Source organism: Mastomys coucha, unplaced genomic scaffold (assembly GCF_008632895.1).
Source record: "Mastomys coucha isolate ucsf_1 unplaced genomic scaffold, UCSF_Mcou_1 pScaffold20, whole genome shotgun sequence".
Taxonomy (NCBI): domain Eukaryota; kingdom Metazoa; phylum Chordata; class Mammalia; order Rodentia; family Muridae; genus Mastomys; species Mastomys coucha.
The window spans coordinates 86,182,587-86,200,402 of record NW_022196903.1 but is presented as its reverse complement, the minus strand read 5'-3'; the positions used below and the strand labels follow the sequence as shown (position 1 = coordinate 86,200,402).

At 42.6% G+C, this 17,816-nt stretch overlaps 1 protein-coding gene and 1 pseudogene across 6 annotated transcripts in view; both read left to right on the top strand.

Moving 5' to 3' along the window:
- Prickle2 (prickle planar cell polarity protein 2) overlaps positions 1-17,816 on the top strand; it is a 345,493-nt gene that overhangs the window by 236,130 nt on the left and 91,547 nt on the right. The window lies entirely within an intron of this gene.
- On the top strand, positions 8,217-8,320 carry LOC116100234 (annotated as a pseudogene).

The window sequence follows — 17,816 nt, the reverse complement described above, 5'->3', positions numbered from 1 at the left end:
TCCCTCCCTACCTCCCTCTCTCTCCCTCTCTCTCTTTCCCTCTCCCCTCCCTCTCCCCTCCCTCTCCCTCTCTCTCTCCTATCCCTCTCCTTCTCTCTCTCCCATCTCTCTCCCTCTCTCGCTCCTATCCCTCTCCCATCTCTCTCTCATCTCTCTCCCTCTCTCTCTCTCCCTCCCTCCCTCCCCCCTCTCTGTGTCCCCATTCATCCATTGCCCTGATACCTCTTTCCCAGTGATTTGATGTAGCCACATATAGTTGACCTGTTGTTTCTCCCCGCCCTCCCAGGATCTATCTTTCTTCTCTCCTTCCCTTTCTTCCTCCTTTTTTCCTTCCAGAAATATAATCCCATGTCAGCTTTTGTAGGACAATTATTAAATAAAGTTAGGGCTAGTGATCTGGTCAGTGACAGAGCACTTGCCTAGCAGGTGTTTGGTTGATCCCTGTCATCACAAAAACATGGTGGTGGAGTAGGGTAGGGATCAACAGATCCAGAGAGATGTCTGCTATAAAATCCGTTTTCCAGAAACTCAGAACTGAGATTTTGTACCTCCTGATTGACATGATCTTTAGTATAAGCATGAAAAAAAGTATACTTTTCATGGAACATAACATTAGTATAATGTATGTACTATAATGCTTAATAGTAGCCTGCCTCCGTTGCCTTCTGAAAGCATACGTGATCTTGGGAGAATCACTTGACACCTCTGTGAAATTTGACTTTTGTCATAGGAACCTTGATAATAAATGCCCCCAAATGTTGAGATGCTGTGGCTTTAACCCCTGCCCTGTCCTGGATATTGGCCTTGACCTCCTCCTGGTGACTATGACTTTACTAGTTCTCATTCAGTCTCAAACTGTGAACAGTAGGGGGCAGTAGATCTGAGATTTGTTCATCTAAAATATTGAAATGCTAAGAGAGAAAACAGCTTAGCATAGGTGACAGAGGGAGTGACAACCTCTGGTTTCTAAACCCAAGTGCCCCAGGAGTGAGAGAGGCTCTTGCCTATCCACTCACTTGTCTGTCAGATGTTTCATTCTGATGTCCTCTGAGCCTGTGCTTTCTGGTTACTGCTGTCACCAAGTACACAGAGTCAAATGCTCTGTCTCTCAGATAGGATTCTGAATGGCATTTGGACGATGGCTTTCTTTTGTGTGTGGTGGCCACTGATGCCTTTCTTCTCTGAGTCTCTCTCTCTTTGATGATGTTACTTAATAAACTGATGGGCCTATGAACTATTATAGCCCAGGAAATGGCTTATATAAGACTTTGGCAAAATCTGTTTGTTTGCTTGTTCATTTGTTTGTTTGTTTGTTTTTGTTTGCTTGTTTTTGTTTTAGATCGATGCAATTGACAAGCTCTTGATACTTTGTTCTTGTCCCAATTTTCAAATACAACTTTTGAGGCAGTGGTGGCGCACGCCCTTAATCCCAGCACTGGGGAGGCAGAGGCAGGCAGATATCTGTGAGTTCAAGTGTGAGTGTGTACACAGTTATATGTTTGAATCAAGCAAAGGAAACCATCTTTATTAGAAGTTGGTCACTTGGGTTTAGAGGCCGAGTTTTCTGTTCTCTTGGTATATTATTTAAGTGCTTGATTAATGAGGGTCTGAAAACCAAGCATTTGCTTGTCCTGTTATTTCAGAGGGAAGAAGGAGCCGTACTACTAGAACAGAGATATGGCTCAGGGGTAGCGTTCTTGTCCAGCACTCATGAGGCCCTGGTTTCATCACTACCACCAGTGCCAAAAGGGATATAAAACCAAAGGCAACTGCAATGGAGAAGGGGGGAAGAAAAAGTGGGGGAGGGATAGGAAAAAGATTCTCTTCTCATCTGTGCCCCTAAGCCAGAGGGAAGCCTCCTGAGATCTTGACTCTCCTTTCACTGGCCCAGCACATATTTTGCACTGAAGCACCATCTGCCTTTGGAAGAGGCTTGTTGGCAAGAATGCTCTGAGCCTATCTCTGGTGGAAGACAGGGTGAGCGTCCAGCACACGTTTGGTCTGTGAGAATCAAGTTGGCTCAACACTTCCTTTCAAATAGGAGAGCTGACACTCATGCTGCCACAACAACATGGCTGCCTGGATAACGCCTGATCAATAGCACCAAAGGACATGCTAACATGAAAGGGAGGAATCAACCTGGCCCCACCCCAAGGCAAAGTATTACAGGCAACTAGGGGGTGCCCCCTAGTTGGTTACTCAATGCCAAGTGGGCTACCCTGAAATTATATATATATACAATTAACACCAAATGGCTTATCAGATTGTATTTTATATATTTATGCATGCACAAGCACATACACACACCTATAATAATTAAGGAAAAGAGACCATGAATTTGAAAGGGAGCTGGGTAGGGATGTGGGAGTGGAGAATGATATATTTATATTTCAATTTAAAAATATTGCAAAAATAAAAATAATTTGGGTGAGAAAAACAAATATGAAGGCCAAGATGGAAGATGAAATGTAACTCTGTAAGGAGGCATAGAGGATAAAGATGTCGTTGGTTGGCAACATGGACATGGGTGAAGTGAGGGGCGACCTATTTGGGAACATGTCTTTAGAGTCACACTTGCTCCGAGTTATAGTGGGAATCTATAACACAGAGGCCTATTAGACAGTTACTGTTTTTTCTCTCCCTTTTTTTAATGTTTTAATTTATTTTTTGAGAATTTCATGCAATATATTTTCATCATAATTTTTCCCTTTTCTCCAGCTCCTCCTATATCCTCCCCCTCTCTCTCTCAAAAAAAGAAAAAAGAAAAGAAAAGAAAGAAAGGAAGGAAGGAAGGAAGAAAGGAAGGAAGGAAGGAAGAAAACTATAAAGTCTGATTTGTATTGGCCAACTACTCCTGAGAAAGGGGCCTGCTGTGGAGTGTGGCTATAAACCCTACAAGCTACAAATAGCAAGCCATTTGCAGGATGTGCCCATGGCGCAGTAGTGGTACACATGTTAAGGGTGTACCAGAGATTTTTTTTCCTTCCCTTCTTCCCCACACTGGTATGTAAGCAATGTAGGCACTAGTGCAGCCCTTTCTGTCTTAGGATGTGTTGAAGCTGAACTCTCTGTTGGACCTTCATCAGGCCATCGCCCAGCCTGTCTCAGATGACACATGCCTGGCTTTACTTGTCTCTCCTCTTGTACTGGGAAATTCACTGGCCTCAACTCCTCCATGGTTTTCCTCCTTAAAAATCAAACTCTATGAATATTGCCCAGACCCATTCAGGATTAAGAGTAACTAAGACAAAGATTCTTAGCATTTCACGTCACCTAGGCAGCATGCCATTTTCCCAACTCCTTTCTTGGCCTCTTTTTATCAGTTATGAGTCCTTGGAGATATCAATTCATGAAGTTCCACTACTCAACTGAGAAACATATTTTCAGTTTCAGAATAGTTACAGGGTACATAGAAGTACATGCTTTTGCTTGTCTGTATTCTAGTACTTGGGTGTATGGAAACAGTAGTAACTATCATGACATGAGGACCTACTTGCTACTCAACATGAATTATGATTCACATAATTTACCTGATTCATACAGCTCTCATGTATCTAATTAATTTATGAATTATGTGATGAACATATATGTTGGCTTGGTTGTCTGAGATGGCTCATAGAAGGGGTCAGCATTCTGGTTAGCTAAATCTGGGGTTCTTTAGAAATATAAATTTGTTTTCAGTCTTGGGTTTACAAATTTGAACAGTGTGTTAGATCCATTCTTTCTCCTTAACTGGAAGAACAGAATCCTCTCCATTGAATGTATCTTGTGCTCAGAACAGAGCAGTCATGAGACTTCTTATCCTGAAAATGAGGGGAAGTCAGAGAAAATGAGGCAAAGGTATGCTAAACAATGGGGCAAACAAGACTTCCAAAGGCTAAGGAACTTTCTCTAGGTTTCATAAGCAGTGAAGAATAAAGACGAGGCTCAAATCCAGCATAACTATAGTCCCAACACTGCATTGTGTCCACCTTTTTAAAAGGTACCTATATGGTTCCATGACTGGAAGGTATTTCTCTCCTTTTAAATGTTCTCTATGGACCCCTCAATTCAAAATAATCTTGTTTCATAACTATTGGTTTGGAAGCATTCAAGAGATTGGCATAAAGGAGAATATAGTAGTTCATTTGACACCTACTGTTTTTTAATTGGCTTATAGGATGTGAGCGGAAGAATGGGTGGGAGAGTAGGAAGGCTAAGGAGGACATGTAGCCAGATGAGGGAGAATGGGAAATTCTGCCAAGCTATGCTTTGCCTATGTGCATGCCCCTTGGCTTCTGGGGAGAGGGGCCAGGGCTGTGGCTCAAGACCTTTTGTCAATGTCAAGGGCTGGGTTTCCTTTCATTCTTCTCTCTTGAAACAGGGGATTCTGAGTCAGCTGATCAGTAAATTCATTCCCAGCCCTGGCCGTGGGGAATGCGAGCTTTCTAAGTAAATCTGATCTTGTCAGTGAAGGGTTGTCATCTTCACTACAGGATATTCATGACAAGGGTTTTAAAACTCCAGTGTTAGAGACTATAATATGCCGGGGACCAGGCTTCCATATTTACCTGCATGTGCCTGAGGCATTGCAGGAATGCAGGTTCTGCAGTTCTGTAAAGCTCCCTGGTGCTGCTACTAAATTGCCTTTGTCACAGATACCCAGGACTCCACAGGAAGGAAAACTACTCAATTCAGAAGGCTCCAGTTTTTATTCTTTATTTGAATCAGGACTTAGTTTCTACCTCACTGAATAATAAAAGCAGCGAAGAGTTCCATGCTTCCACCATTCCATTATCTCAGAAGGTACAAGGGACTTGTCCCATGTTGGAGTGATGCGCCATCCTGGGTCTTCTTCAGGCTGGGTACCCGTGAAATACCCGTCTCACTGGGACGCAGGGTGAAAGCACTGCTCATTCGGATTCAGGGAGATGGTAGGGAGATGGCTCAGTCAGTAAGGTTCCTGCCACATAAGCTTGAGGACCTAAGTTGGAGCCTGAGCATCCACGTGACAACCAGGAACTCTAGCACATAACTGTATCCCTGAGCAGATGAGTTCCAGATTTCCCTGAGAGATCCTGAATCAAAAAGGAAGTGGAAAATAAGAGAAAAAGACATCAAGCATTGACCTCTGTCCTTCATTCACTTGTAACAGAAGCTTGTTTTTCCACTTTCACAGATGGGCATGCTCATAAGAATACATGTAGACACCACACACATACAAACATACACACACACACATACTATATATATATATATGTATATATACATATATATATATATATATACATACACACACACTATATATATATAGTGTGTATATATACATATGTATACACACTAAAAGAAAATACCACCCAAACCACTCAGGTATTCCTCCTGTCTGGACATCAGGTTCTTTAGTTGTTACAACTAATGCCTTCTGGGAGGTGAGGGGGTGGAAAGTGGTCGTTACTGGGCAGAGCCAATCAGGAAGCCTAAAGCTATCTCCCTTTCCCTCTGTCGCTGGTTGCCTAACTTGCCCCCACAATGCCCATACAGCACTTTAGAACTGTTTTTACATTCTTCACTGATGAAGTGTGGCCATGCAGTGTTCCTGGCTGGTCACTGCCATATCATGTGTTAATTCAAATTTGTGAAAGAGCATTGCAGAGAGTGAGACGTAGCTTTTCGGGATCTCCAGGGTACAAGGCAATGTTGGAGGCCTTGTGGGAAGTCTAAATTAGTAGAGAAAGTACTTTATTTCTTTTTTCTAATTTAGTGTATTTAAAGTTTTGCTTTGTAAAACAAAGCAAGGACTGCTGGTTGACTATACAAAAATGGGAACACATGCAAACACTAATGGACTTCGCCCTGATAAATGGCTGTGAAGCTAAGTCTTTAAAATGCTTTACCACAATTTAAAAAAATTAAGGTGCCAAAATGTTGTAAAATGTTTGCCAGTGTTTTTCTATTTAAAAATTCATGATGAGACAATGGAAACTGGTATGTATCAAATAATAAATATGTGCTTACCTCTGTTCTATACCGTAAAGAGTGTTGCCAAGATTAAAAGGAAAAATATCTTTTATTACTGAATTCTGTTTTTTAAAAATTAATTTATAATTATATAAAACAATAATTAAAAAGATAACTTCGGTATGCCCATTAAAGTACTGAAAATATAGTACTCTTCCATTGGGATATTCAGGAATGAATATGATATTTCAAAGAGAAATACATTTAAAAATAAGTGTGTTATTTGAGATTTTTACACAGGATATTCTTATCACATTCTTTCCCATCCTCCAACTCCTTCCAGATCCTCTTTCCTCACCGAACTTCATGTTCTTTCAGAGAAGGTATTTTCATGCTTAAGCAATACAAGAAACCAAGCTTTCTTAAGGTACACCACAATACTGAGAGGACTGATGACCTTTTTGAAGTTAAACACAAAGTTTTCTATGAATGTCTATGTGTTCATTTATAAAAAATGCAAAGAACCTCACCTCTCTTCATAATCCTAAAGGCATCAGGGCACTCCCACTTAAGAACTACTCGACTGAGTCTAGTTCAGGGAACTCTCCTTGATTAATGGAGGGCTGAAAGCCATGTAGTGTTCAGCCCATTAAGAACATGCCTCCTGTGCCCATGACTACATGGAATCTAATGCTCCATCCTGTTGGACTAGAAGGAGCTCCATGATTCCCTTCCATGTTATAGATGGGTCAATTAAGCTCCATGATAATAGGTTCCATGTTTTAGATGGGTCAATTAAGCTCCATGATAATAGATTCCACGTTTTAGATGGGTCAATTAAGAGCTCCATGATAATAGAGTCCATGTTATAGATGGGTCAATTAAGAGCTCCATGATAATTGATTCCATGTTCTAGATGGGTCAGTTAAGAGCTCCATGATAATAGATTCCACGTTCTAGATGGGTCAGTTAAGAGCTCCATGATAATTGATTCCACGTTCTAGATGGGTCAGTTAAGAGCTGTGGTCTCAATGCTATAGTTCTTGCTTTTTCCTTTTCTTAGATACTTTTGGCTCCTTCACAACTTCACAATGCTTTTGAACATTTCCAGTGGGTAGGCCAGAGGTTTTTAGTCTACCTGCTCTCTGAACATTTTAGTCTCTGAACTTTTATATATTGAATATTCAATAGCACATATAGCATGGTCCAAAGACGCTGACATCATGCTGTCCCACCAGTAATGATCATCCTCTCTGTCATTATTCTTTTGTGTACTTTATTAGCAGAGGCCAAAATGGTTTTTTCTTTGGTTTTGTTTTCAAAGCAGTAGTTTTCTTTGATGTGATCTTTGTGATATACTACTTCTCATCACATAGTTGACTCACACTACAACTGTGGCCTTGTAACAGTACACATAACTATATAACAATTTTTTATTTAAATTATTTATATTCCAGTCATTGCCCCCCCCTTACTTCCCCCCTCACAGTTCCTCATCCCATTCCTTCTCCCCTTACCTCAGAGAGGGCCCCCCCACAGGACCTCCCCCTTCCCTGGGGCCTCAAGTCTCTTGAGGATTAAGCACATTTTCTTCCACTGAGGCCAGACCAGGCAGACTTTTTACATGCCAGTAATGTGTTGTGTGCATGACTATGAAGAGTATGTGGTTCACGGAGAACTACCAAACCGGATTTGGGCAGGAATCGGAGATTCAAGCTGTTTCATGAAACACTTGCTGGATGCTGATTGTTCTAGTTACAAGAGCCTTGACCTTGTGGGACTTACATTCCAGGAGGAAAATCTTGAGAGACATACCAACAAAGATAATCTTTTCAAATAGCGACAACTGCTAAGGAAAAAACTAAAATAATAGAATGGGGAATGAGAAGGTGAGCACCGTTTTGTTTTGTTTTGTTTTAAATAAAGGAGGATCTGTATATTTGAGTCATGTCACAAGTGATGACAAGCAGGACCAGCTGACAAGGCACTCAAGGAAAGATTTTCTAGGCAGAACAGCAGCTGCAAAGGTCCAAGGATGAACTGGCCTCAGAAAGGTCAAGGGACAGCTGGGCGGTGGTGGCGCCCACCCTTAATCCCAGCACTTGGGAGGCAGAGGCAGGCGAATTTCTGAGTTCAAGGCCAGCCTGATCTACAGAGTGAGTTCCAGGACAGCCAGGGCTGCTCAGAGAAACCCTGTCTCAAAAAACCAATAAATACATAAATAAATAAATAAATAAATAAATAAATAAATAAATAAATAAATCTTTAAAAAAATAAAGATCGCTTCTCGGCTTTTTGGCTAAGATCAAGTATAGTATCTGTTCTTATCAGTTTAATATCTGATATGTCCTCTATCCGAGGACAGTATGTGCAGAGACTAACTATGGAGCAGAGACTGAAGGAAGGACAAGCCAGCCTAAATATAGCTATCTCCTGAGAGGCTCTGACAATACCTGACAAATACAGAAGTAGAGGCTCACAGCTATCCATTGAACTGAGTACAGGGTCCCCAATGAAGGAGTTAGAGAAAGGACCAAAGGAGCTGAGGGGTTTGCAGCCCCTTAGGACGAACAACAATATGAACTAATTAGTACCCTCAGAGCTCCCAGGGACTCAGCCACCAACCAAGGAGTACACATAATGGGACTGATTGTTCTGGCAGCATGTGTATAGTAGAGGATTGCAAAGTCGCTCATCAGTCGGAGGAGAGGACCTCGGCCCTGTGAAGGTTCTGTGCCCCAGTGTAGGAGAATGCCAGGGCCAATAAGTGGGAGAGGGTGGGGTGACAAGCATGGGGAGGGGGGAGGCAACAGGGGTTTGTTCTTGTGGCTTTTTGGTTATTTTTTTTTCTTTCTTTTCTTTTTGGAGGGGAAACTGGGAAAGGAGAAATCATATGACATGTAAATAAAGACAATATCTAATTAAAAAAAAAAAAGAGGTCAAGGGACAAATACAGGCCAATCTGGCTGTAGCATTAACCAAGACTGTGAATGGAGAGCAGTACAAATGGACAGAGAGGAGCGAGACAGAGTCCACAGGGTCTGACGGCTAGGGGACTTGTCCTTTGTTTTGTTACTGCTGGGACCATTCAACCTGGAGAGCTGAGTGTCACTAGCATCATTGTAAGAACAGTGGTAGAAACTAGATTTTTAAAAGGGGAGGAGTGGGAGAGAGTAGAGCAGGCCGCTAGGGCAGCCCAGGCCTGAGGTGGGGGAGGGGAGGACAAGTACTGAGATTCCTGTCTTACCCCCAGCAAGCTGTTCATCTCATCTGCTGTGCTCCAAGAGTATGGGCATCACCGCATCCTCCTGGCCTCGAAGGAGGAGGAATCAGGAGCATCCATCTTTTCTCTGATCGCCTCATCACATCTGAATATAACACATTTTCAAAACTTTCCTGCTGCAGACCATGTGAATCCAATCCACCCAAGGCCGCTTTCCAATAAAGCACGAAACCAGGAAATGTTATTTTCATCCTATGGACTTCACTCTTTCCTTTCTCTCCTGCAGAAAGAGGAAATGAGTTCTGGCCAAGAACAAAACCACAAAACTCAGCTTGATGCAGGGAAGTTAGCCTCTTGTCTTCCTTTTCTCCTGTCCCTCCGGCAGGGAAACCCTGAGAGTTGTTTTGTTTGTGTTTAAGGCCTTCCTTGGGGAAAAAAAAATCATCTTTCCCCATTGTGTCTAATTCAATATGAATGACTGGCTTTCCATCCAGCATTGGTATTTTTTATAAACTTACAATTTCTTGATGCTTTTGTTTCGCAAGTCCACTGGGGTCATCTTGAGCCCTTGGCCTCAATCACCAAGAAACGTGGATTTCTGGGAAGTTTTTGCCTTGAGCTCTTCAGTACAGATATTAAAGGGCCCCTGTCAAGTTCTGAAGGGTGTGACCGGTGCCAGAATCCCTACAAGCCAAGCCCCTGAAGGATGTGGCTGCCAGCTGGCCCCCATTCCCACAAGAGATGGTTGGCTTTCTGTGGTTCTCTGTGTACGGAGCTGGCCAAGTTCCCTTGGATGAAAGGCGGCCTAATATAAACTGAAAATGTTATTAATAAGCAGCCACTTAAGAATTTCCTATGACTTGCCAGTGATTTGGGGGCCTCTGTGTGAGCAGAGAGAAAAACACTGCTTGTTTTACATGGATTAAGGGATCGACATAGTCTGTCTGCAGGGGCCTCGCAGAGCCCTTGAGGTCTTGGGTGAAGGCTTGGATAAATTCCAGGAACTCTTTCAGTCTTGGTTGTCCCATATATAAAGTGAAGATAATAATTCCCATCTCGTAGTGTGGTTTGAGGATTGAGCAATGACTACAGGAGAGGTCTTAGCAGAGTCTTTTAACACATACTCACCAAATGTTTCCTTAAAAAGCAAAGTCAAGATAAAGTCCCCAGACATGAAACCAAACTGATTCCTCTTCCTTTGGCTCAGGGAAAAAAAAAGTAATGTGGCACTCCAGACACCCCTAACCCTAAAGGCCAATAAATACAACATTGGGTGTCTCTAGGCCTTACTGTCCTCGGCTATGACAGCTTTGATCTTCTGACTAGCCTAGAAAAGAGTATGAGAAATTACACATTACCTAAATTTAATGCATCTGACCTAGAGCTCTAGAGCACTTGATCGGCCCAAGAGATTAGTAATATCTAATTTTTCTTCTTTATTATGTGTTAAGACATGAAGAACATCATTTGTATGATCTTGGGAACAATAAAAAAATATGGAAAAAATGTGTAATCCCTTAACAAGGATCATGACTAATATCTTGCATCATCCACACCAAAGTATATCAAATATCCAGTGAAGCGAAACATACATACTATAAAATTCCAGTTAGCACATATATGAAGAGAAGTGGAGGCATTTGTCCAGAGGACTAACCTATACTGTCTGTCCTAGTTTATTCTTAGCAGAGCACCAAGTCTGACAGCTAACAAAATCAGAGCATCTCTGGATACCCACAGCCTTGCATAGGGATGCAGTGATGCAAGTAGCAGTGTTGCCATGGAGACACCATCCGTGGCCAAGCTCTTGTCCTCCGAGAGATCACTCTGTCTACTCATAATGGTGCTGAATTAGCTATCTGTGAGCTTGGTAGGCAGATTCCACAATGGCTTGTGGATGCTTTTTTAACAAAGCCAAAAACTCCTAACAGATTGTATGTGTCACTCACCACCTGCCATCTTGTCATCTCCGTATCTTAGTGGCACCATGTTCTCTCCCACCTCCACCTTTATCCAACTGTTAGGAATGTTCTTTCCTTTTCCTTCTGCCTAAAACTTTCTACTCTGCTTTCTCAAGGGATCCCTCTGTGACATCTCATTAATCCAGAACCCCTTAAAACACGATGCACATGAACCATGACCAAAGATATAGAACTCTCCACTTGGTTTCAGATTTTTCCATTTTTAAAAATCTCAGTGTTTTATGGTATATCAGACACTTGTCTGTTGCTACAATAAAACACCATGACCAAAAAAAAAAAAAAAAAAAAAAAAAAAAAAAAAAAAAAAAAAAAAAAAAACAAAAAAAAAAAACACCATGACCAAGGCAGCTTATAGAAGGGATGGTTTATTCTGCCTCATGACTCTAGAAGGAGAGTCTATACGGTGGCGGAGGCATGGTAGCAGGCAGCCAGAGCAGGGAGCTGAGAGATCACATCTTCAACTGCAGACACAAAGTGGAGAGAGCAAACTGGAAGCAGGGCAGCCTTGCATAGGGATACAGTGATCCAAAACCTAGCCCCAGTGCTGTAATTACTTCAGCCAGGCTCTACCTTCTAAGGTTCTGTAACAGTCCCCAAGCAGGACCACCCAATAGAGACCAAAGTGGTCAAACACCTGAGCCTATGGGGACACTTCTTTAAAAACCCCACATATGGAAGTCACAGGGATGGAATAGGTAGCTTGCATATGCAGTTGTAGGTTTTCCTGTTAACATTTTGTCGCATCTGTGCTACATACATATTCTCTAGACATGCTTCCTCCTCCTTCATTTTTCCTCTCCCTATCTTTTCTCTCTCCTCCTCCTTCCTTCTCCCTGTCTCATATCCTCCCTTCTCTATTTCTTTCTCACCCTTTCCTTCCCTTGCTTCTCTCTCTCTTAGCCCCATCCACAGGCCCTGCTTCCTCCCTCCTTCTCTCACCCCCTCTCCTTTTCCTCTTCCCTTGCTCCTCCTCCTCCCCCTCCTATCTCACACATCTTAATTCTGCTGAACCATCTGAGACATCATCCTTTATATGCCTGTATCTCTTAAGAATAAAAACAATCTCTTAAATAACTTAAGTGCTCCCTTCCTGAAAATTTTGGGTCTGGCCCTGTGTGATCTTCCTTGTTGTATCCCAACATGGATTCCTGTGCTGCAGCACCTTGCAGCACTGACTATGACCCACAGGACAAAGGGGATGCTCAGTGGGTGACCTTTTACATAGTGGAGCTGCCGAGCCACAAACATTCTATCACTGCCTGAATTGTTGGCCCTCCCACTCCAGTGGATTCGAGCCTGTGGTTCCCACTGCTACAGGAGATGCATTGTTCTGCCCCGGGCTGCTTATCTTTTCCTGTTAAGGGCCCAGATGTGGTCTTCTGCCAAAGACTGCTAGGAATTGGGAGATAGCAACCCTGTCTCTCCTTCAAGCAACCTTATCTGAGGAAGATTTAAAATAGACCCTCATTCCAAGGTTCAACACAGAAGGCCTTGGTTGTCTGGTATGCCAATCTACCTTGTCATTGTCCCACCCTCCACCAAGTCATGGGACCCTTTCCCACATTTTCTTCTTATTTCCTATTGGTCCTTCTAGGGATGATCTTTTGAGGATCTCATTCTAAACTATGGCTCATCCATCACTGAGACATTGTATCTAGATGCAGTAAGAAATCTCTATAAGAGTGAGTTCTAAGCAAAGTCACGGGGATGGGCCATTTTTTCAGAGGTGGTGGTGTGCTTCCATGCCTCCCAAATTACAAAAGAATCTGCATCAGGACTCTGTTATGAATTGGCATATTAAGAGGGGACACCTGGCATTGGGAACTTCTCGGTGCTGCCATCGGCTACACTGGGAGAGAGGGGCACCTCTGTGCAGATGGCAGGAGTCACCAGCCAGGCAAGGAAGGGAAGTGGAACAGAACCAGGCAGCAGGGTTCTGGCACACAGCACAGCATCAGCCAAGTACCCAGCTGGCCTTGTCACGGTCGGTCTCCACCCTTCAGCTCTGTATTCATTAGGAAATCTTTTTTCCTTTCTCACAGAGATAGAAATCTTTCTTCCAGACATGGCAAGTGTCAGGGTTCATGTCCTTCATTCAGTCTGAACATTTGCCAAACAAGAGATAAAGTATTGTGACTGGAGGGGGGAGCCGAAGGAGCCAGAAAGGCTGCATAGAACCGGATGTGCTGACGTCTGGGTATCAGGACAGAAATCCAGGAATTTCAGGGAGAAGTGCATTAGAAAAAAGGACTTCCAGATGCCCACCAAAGTCACAGGCCTCCCAAATCTTACATTTGCGCCTGGGCTTTAGGACAGGCTGTTGTCCAACCAGTTTGGCTGCTGCCATCAGTGCAGTTGCTGCTGAGGGAGGAGGGAGGCTCCCATGAACAACTCCAGGAGCCACCCTCCACCTCAGTGCCTTCAGGCGCCTGCTTTTTCTGTGCTGGGAAAACTCCACCCCAGTTGTCGTCTTCTAGCTGTTGGCAGTTAGTAGGCTTTTAAGGGCAGCTCAGATATCCCTTCAGTGGAAAGGCCTTTCCCCACCTACCCCAGCCCCTCTCTGCTATGACATTTATCACAATCTAACATGGGAAAGATTCTCCCCATTTACTTCACCGTAATCTATCTCCTCTTAGCTTGAAGCTCCACAAGAATAGAGAGAATCTCTGCCTTATAATAAAGGCAAGCTTTTATCTAATGCCCAGGAACTTAAAACAATGCCTAGCACACAGTCAATGATTACTCTGTATTTTTAGATCAATGGTGAGGAGGTAAGTTGGTGGATATATATGGATTGATTAATGAGTAGATGGGAGGAAGGAGGAGGGATGAAGGAGAAGGAATGAAGAGGAGGACAGGAAGTGTGGGCCTTTACTGAGAACAGAATTATGGGAAACATTGATCTTGGAGCTGGATAACACAGGTTCTAATGTATGTAAACTTTAACCAGGTTACTTATGAGCTTATGCCTACACTTTTGAATCTGACTTCCAGATCATGTGACTGTTTCAGGACCAGCAGAATTTGCTTCCATTCTTATTGACTTAGTCTAGCACAATACAGCATGTCTTTCTGCACAACATGGTTTATCTGTTTACTTCCTCTGGGCATCCTGTAGCCTGGAAAACATCTTTTTACCCAAAATACCCCAAATGAATCACCTCCTGGAACCTGGTATTGCCAAAGGTCAGAAAACGTGAATGACTATCTGACTCACTGAAGACGACGAATGGGATGGGTCATGTGAAGGTTGATACCATTGCAGGGAATGCAGGGAAGGTGGGCAGAGGAGCTGGTGAAGGAAGGCAGGATCCTTTCCATCAAGCAGTTCCACTAGTGGTTTGAAGTAGTTAAGTCACCACAGCCCTGGTGAGTGTGTGCCTGATACACAAATGTGCAATTCAGAGCAAATCTTAGTGGTCTTAAATTGTTCTTGTTTTAGCTGGCTCTTCTTGCCTAGAAAATTGGAAGTTGACAATTGATGAAATCTGTTTTTCAGATGTGTTTTGTCTGAGACACCCAAGCCTTCAGTCTGTGGTGCCCATAGTTATACATACAGTTTCCACACTAGCAGTTATCTTCCATACTAAAGTCTGAATCCTGGACCAGGCTACTAGATTAGAACACACTTTGGTATCTGCACTGAATAATGTATATCTATTTGCTGAGAATTGTGTGTGTGTGTGTGTGTGTGTGTGTGTGTGTGTGTGTATGTGTGTATCTGTCTATCTGTGCCTGGTTGTGTCTTTGTGTGTGTTTGTCTCTGTGTGTGTCTGTGTATGTATGTGTGTGTCTGTGTGTCTGTGTGTGTGTGTGTGTCTGTGTGTCTCATGTCTTCTTGTCCAGGCCAGAGTCTTATACCTTGGTTCATGGGGAACATATAGATTGAAGTCTGGTTTCCAGCTTCTTAGTATTAAGGGAAAAAATGGTCCAGCAGCTGTTTCTGTTTAGCAATGATTATCTTTGGGATTGTGTGTATTTAGAATTTTTCCTTCTTTTTATTTATCTGAAATTTGTGACTTCTTTCTACATTAATTGTATGTTAAGGAGAAGAATGCAGTAACTTTAAATTCTAAGTATAATAAGCAGAAAAATGCCTTCTTCTTTATTACTATGAAGAGAAGGGATGATTCTTTTGCCTTTGTTATGATAGTCATGGAAGAATTTAAATATCCAGGGACACATCTGTCAGTTGGGGAAAAGATGTAGATGCCTCTGAGTAATGTTAGCCTTTTGGCTTTAACAGAGGGTTACTTGCCCACCATTCCCTTGACTGCCTGAGACATGGCCTTGTTGGATCCTCCTGTCAGTCATTTGGTTTACAATGGACCTAAGATGCTTTAAGCAGCCTGCCTGACCCTAAACATATGCAGGAAACCTGGGCCTGATCTGGCCTTGGATTTGAAACCATGGCACCCATACCCCAGGGAAGGTGGGAGGCAGAGTAGCTGCCAGAGTTACAAGTAGAGATGTTGCTCTTGTAGATGATGTAGTCCTGCCTCTCAGTGGGATGCTTCTACACAGGAAATACCCAGATGAGTGGCAGGCAAGCTGAATGCTATAGAGCTTTCAATGTGGCAATTATTTTGAGTTAACATAAATCCTCTTGAAAAAGTTCAAAAATGATTATTGCATGGATTTCTTGGACTATGGTGTCTGTTGTTAGAACTCACACTGGTGTTCAGACTGGTGATATAAAAGTCTTCTTTCCATCTAAGAGACTACCTATAAGAACATCCTCTAAGTGTATTCAGAAGACTACTACATGGTGATCCACTACCATCCTTATGAGCATGCCTAGTCAGGTGACTTGATTAAGATGTGTCTAATCCATCACAGGGATATGGCTTCTATTCCTGGAGTCTCTCTTGTTACAATGTCTTGGCAACAAGATGAATAGTTTCCCATGACCAGATTTATCATTTATAAAGGCTTTCATGATTCAGAGTTAACGTGTGTGTGTGTGTGTGTGATCCATCAGAAACCTTTGCTTTATTTCTTTTCATCTTTCAAATTATAAATTCCATAGTTCCTATTTTGGCAGATCTTAAGAATTACTTAGAGGATCCAGGAAATATGATAATCTTCAGGTTTGTATCTTTGAAACCCCAAACATGGGAGAGCCACAAACTTGCCTGAAGTTTGGAGAGGTTGAACATGAGAGAGGTTGGGCTTGCCATCTCTTCTTGTAGCATCAATTTAGACAGCTCAATTTTATATATAGCCTTCCCACACATAATTTCTTTTACCAAAAAAAAAAAAAAAATCTCAAAAGGAAAATGGCTAAAGGAGGGAGAAAAAGAGGACTGTTTATAGTCACTCTGCACTGGTCAGAAATGTTATCAAGTGAGGTAGAATCTTTGCGCACACAAGTCACCCATTTATAATGAGTTCTTTCACATCATGCAAGTCAGTTCATTGGCATAATCACTAGTCTTCATGCAAATGTTGTACTCACTGGTGGAAATGACTGGGCTATGCTGAAATAGTTCGGGAAATAGCCTTTACCTGGCAATATTGTACAACTGATAGAAGGAGGGACTGTGGATTCCATGCTCCAGAACCAAACAAATTGATCACTGCACCAATGGCATTCGCAGAGGTTATTTGGGGGTAAAGGCTGGGAAGGGAGGTGAACATGGCATTTCCACTCTCTGAATCAGGGATGATTTCTTGGAAACCTGTCATTGTCAAATCCAATTATGTATAGGTAGAAGAATGTCAACTCTGACAGAATGAAACCAATGCATTCTCTCTCTCTCTCTCTCTCTCTCTCTCTCTCTCTCTCTCTCTCTCTCTCTCTCTCTCTCTCTCTCTGTGTGTGTGTGTGTTTAATGAAATCTTGCTTTATTGTCGGGTTCTATGTTCACAAATGTATATTTTCCTTAAAAACAAAAATCTCTTATTTTCACACACACACACACACACACCTGGTTAGGCTTCATTTGGGTGAAATTATTTAATTAGTGTATTAAAAAGGGAAAGCTGTTTGCTACTGCTGTATTTTTCAAAAGGGAAGCGAGAGACTGAGGAACCCGAGATCCCTCCTGGTTTCACCTCTGCCTCACTGCGCCTTTCAAAGCACCTCAAACTTGGGTTTCCAACTTGTAAATGGAGATTATTAAATTAGCTTCTCCAGTTGTCAGGGAATCTGCACTCAAAGGTTGCAGATTCTTTGCAAATAAAAATGCCTTGCTGGGGGAACGCCAGTTAATTATAAATGAGGAGTGGAAGGCTGGCAGCTAGTAGAGAAGACAGAAAGCCCTCGTGGTTTGGATTTACTGAGCTTATTTTCTTTCCTTTTTTTCTCTTTGACTTTGCTATTTCTGAGTGAGTTGTTGTTGTTGTTGTTGTTGTTGTTGTTGTTGTTGTTGTTGTTGGAGTGAATAGCCATTCATGTGAAATCAGGTGTGCCCTCTGAAATATTTGTGTTTGGGGCTCTCCAGGCCTTCCTTCAGCTCCTCAATCTGCCCTCCCCTTAGGGATTCCTTCCAACAAGTTCTAAAGAAGGCATATAATATTCACTAAAGAAGATGATCGCTCTTACTCCTGCTTTTCCACCTTGCCTCTTACACCCTTGCTCCCCCTCTCTCCCCATTCCCTTACCCCCCCTCCACATGGTCATGGCCGGCCCCTACTTCTCTACTCTCTCCTTCTCTCTGCCTTTCTCTGCC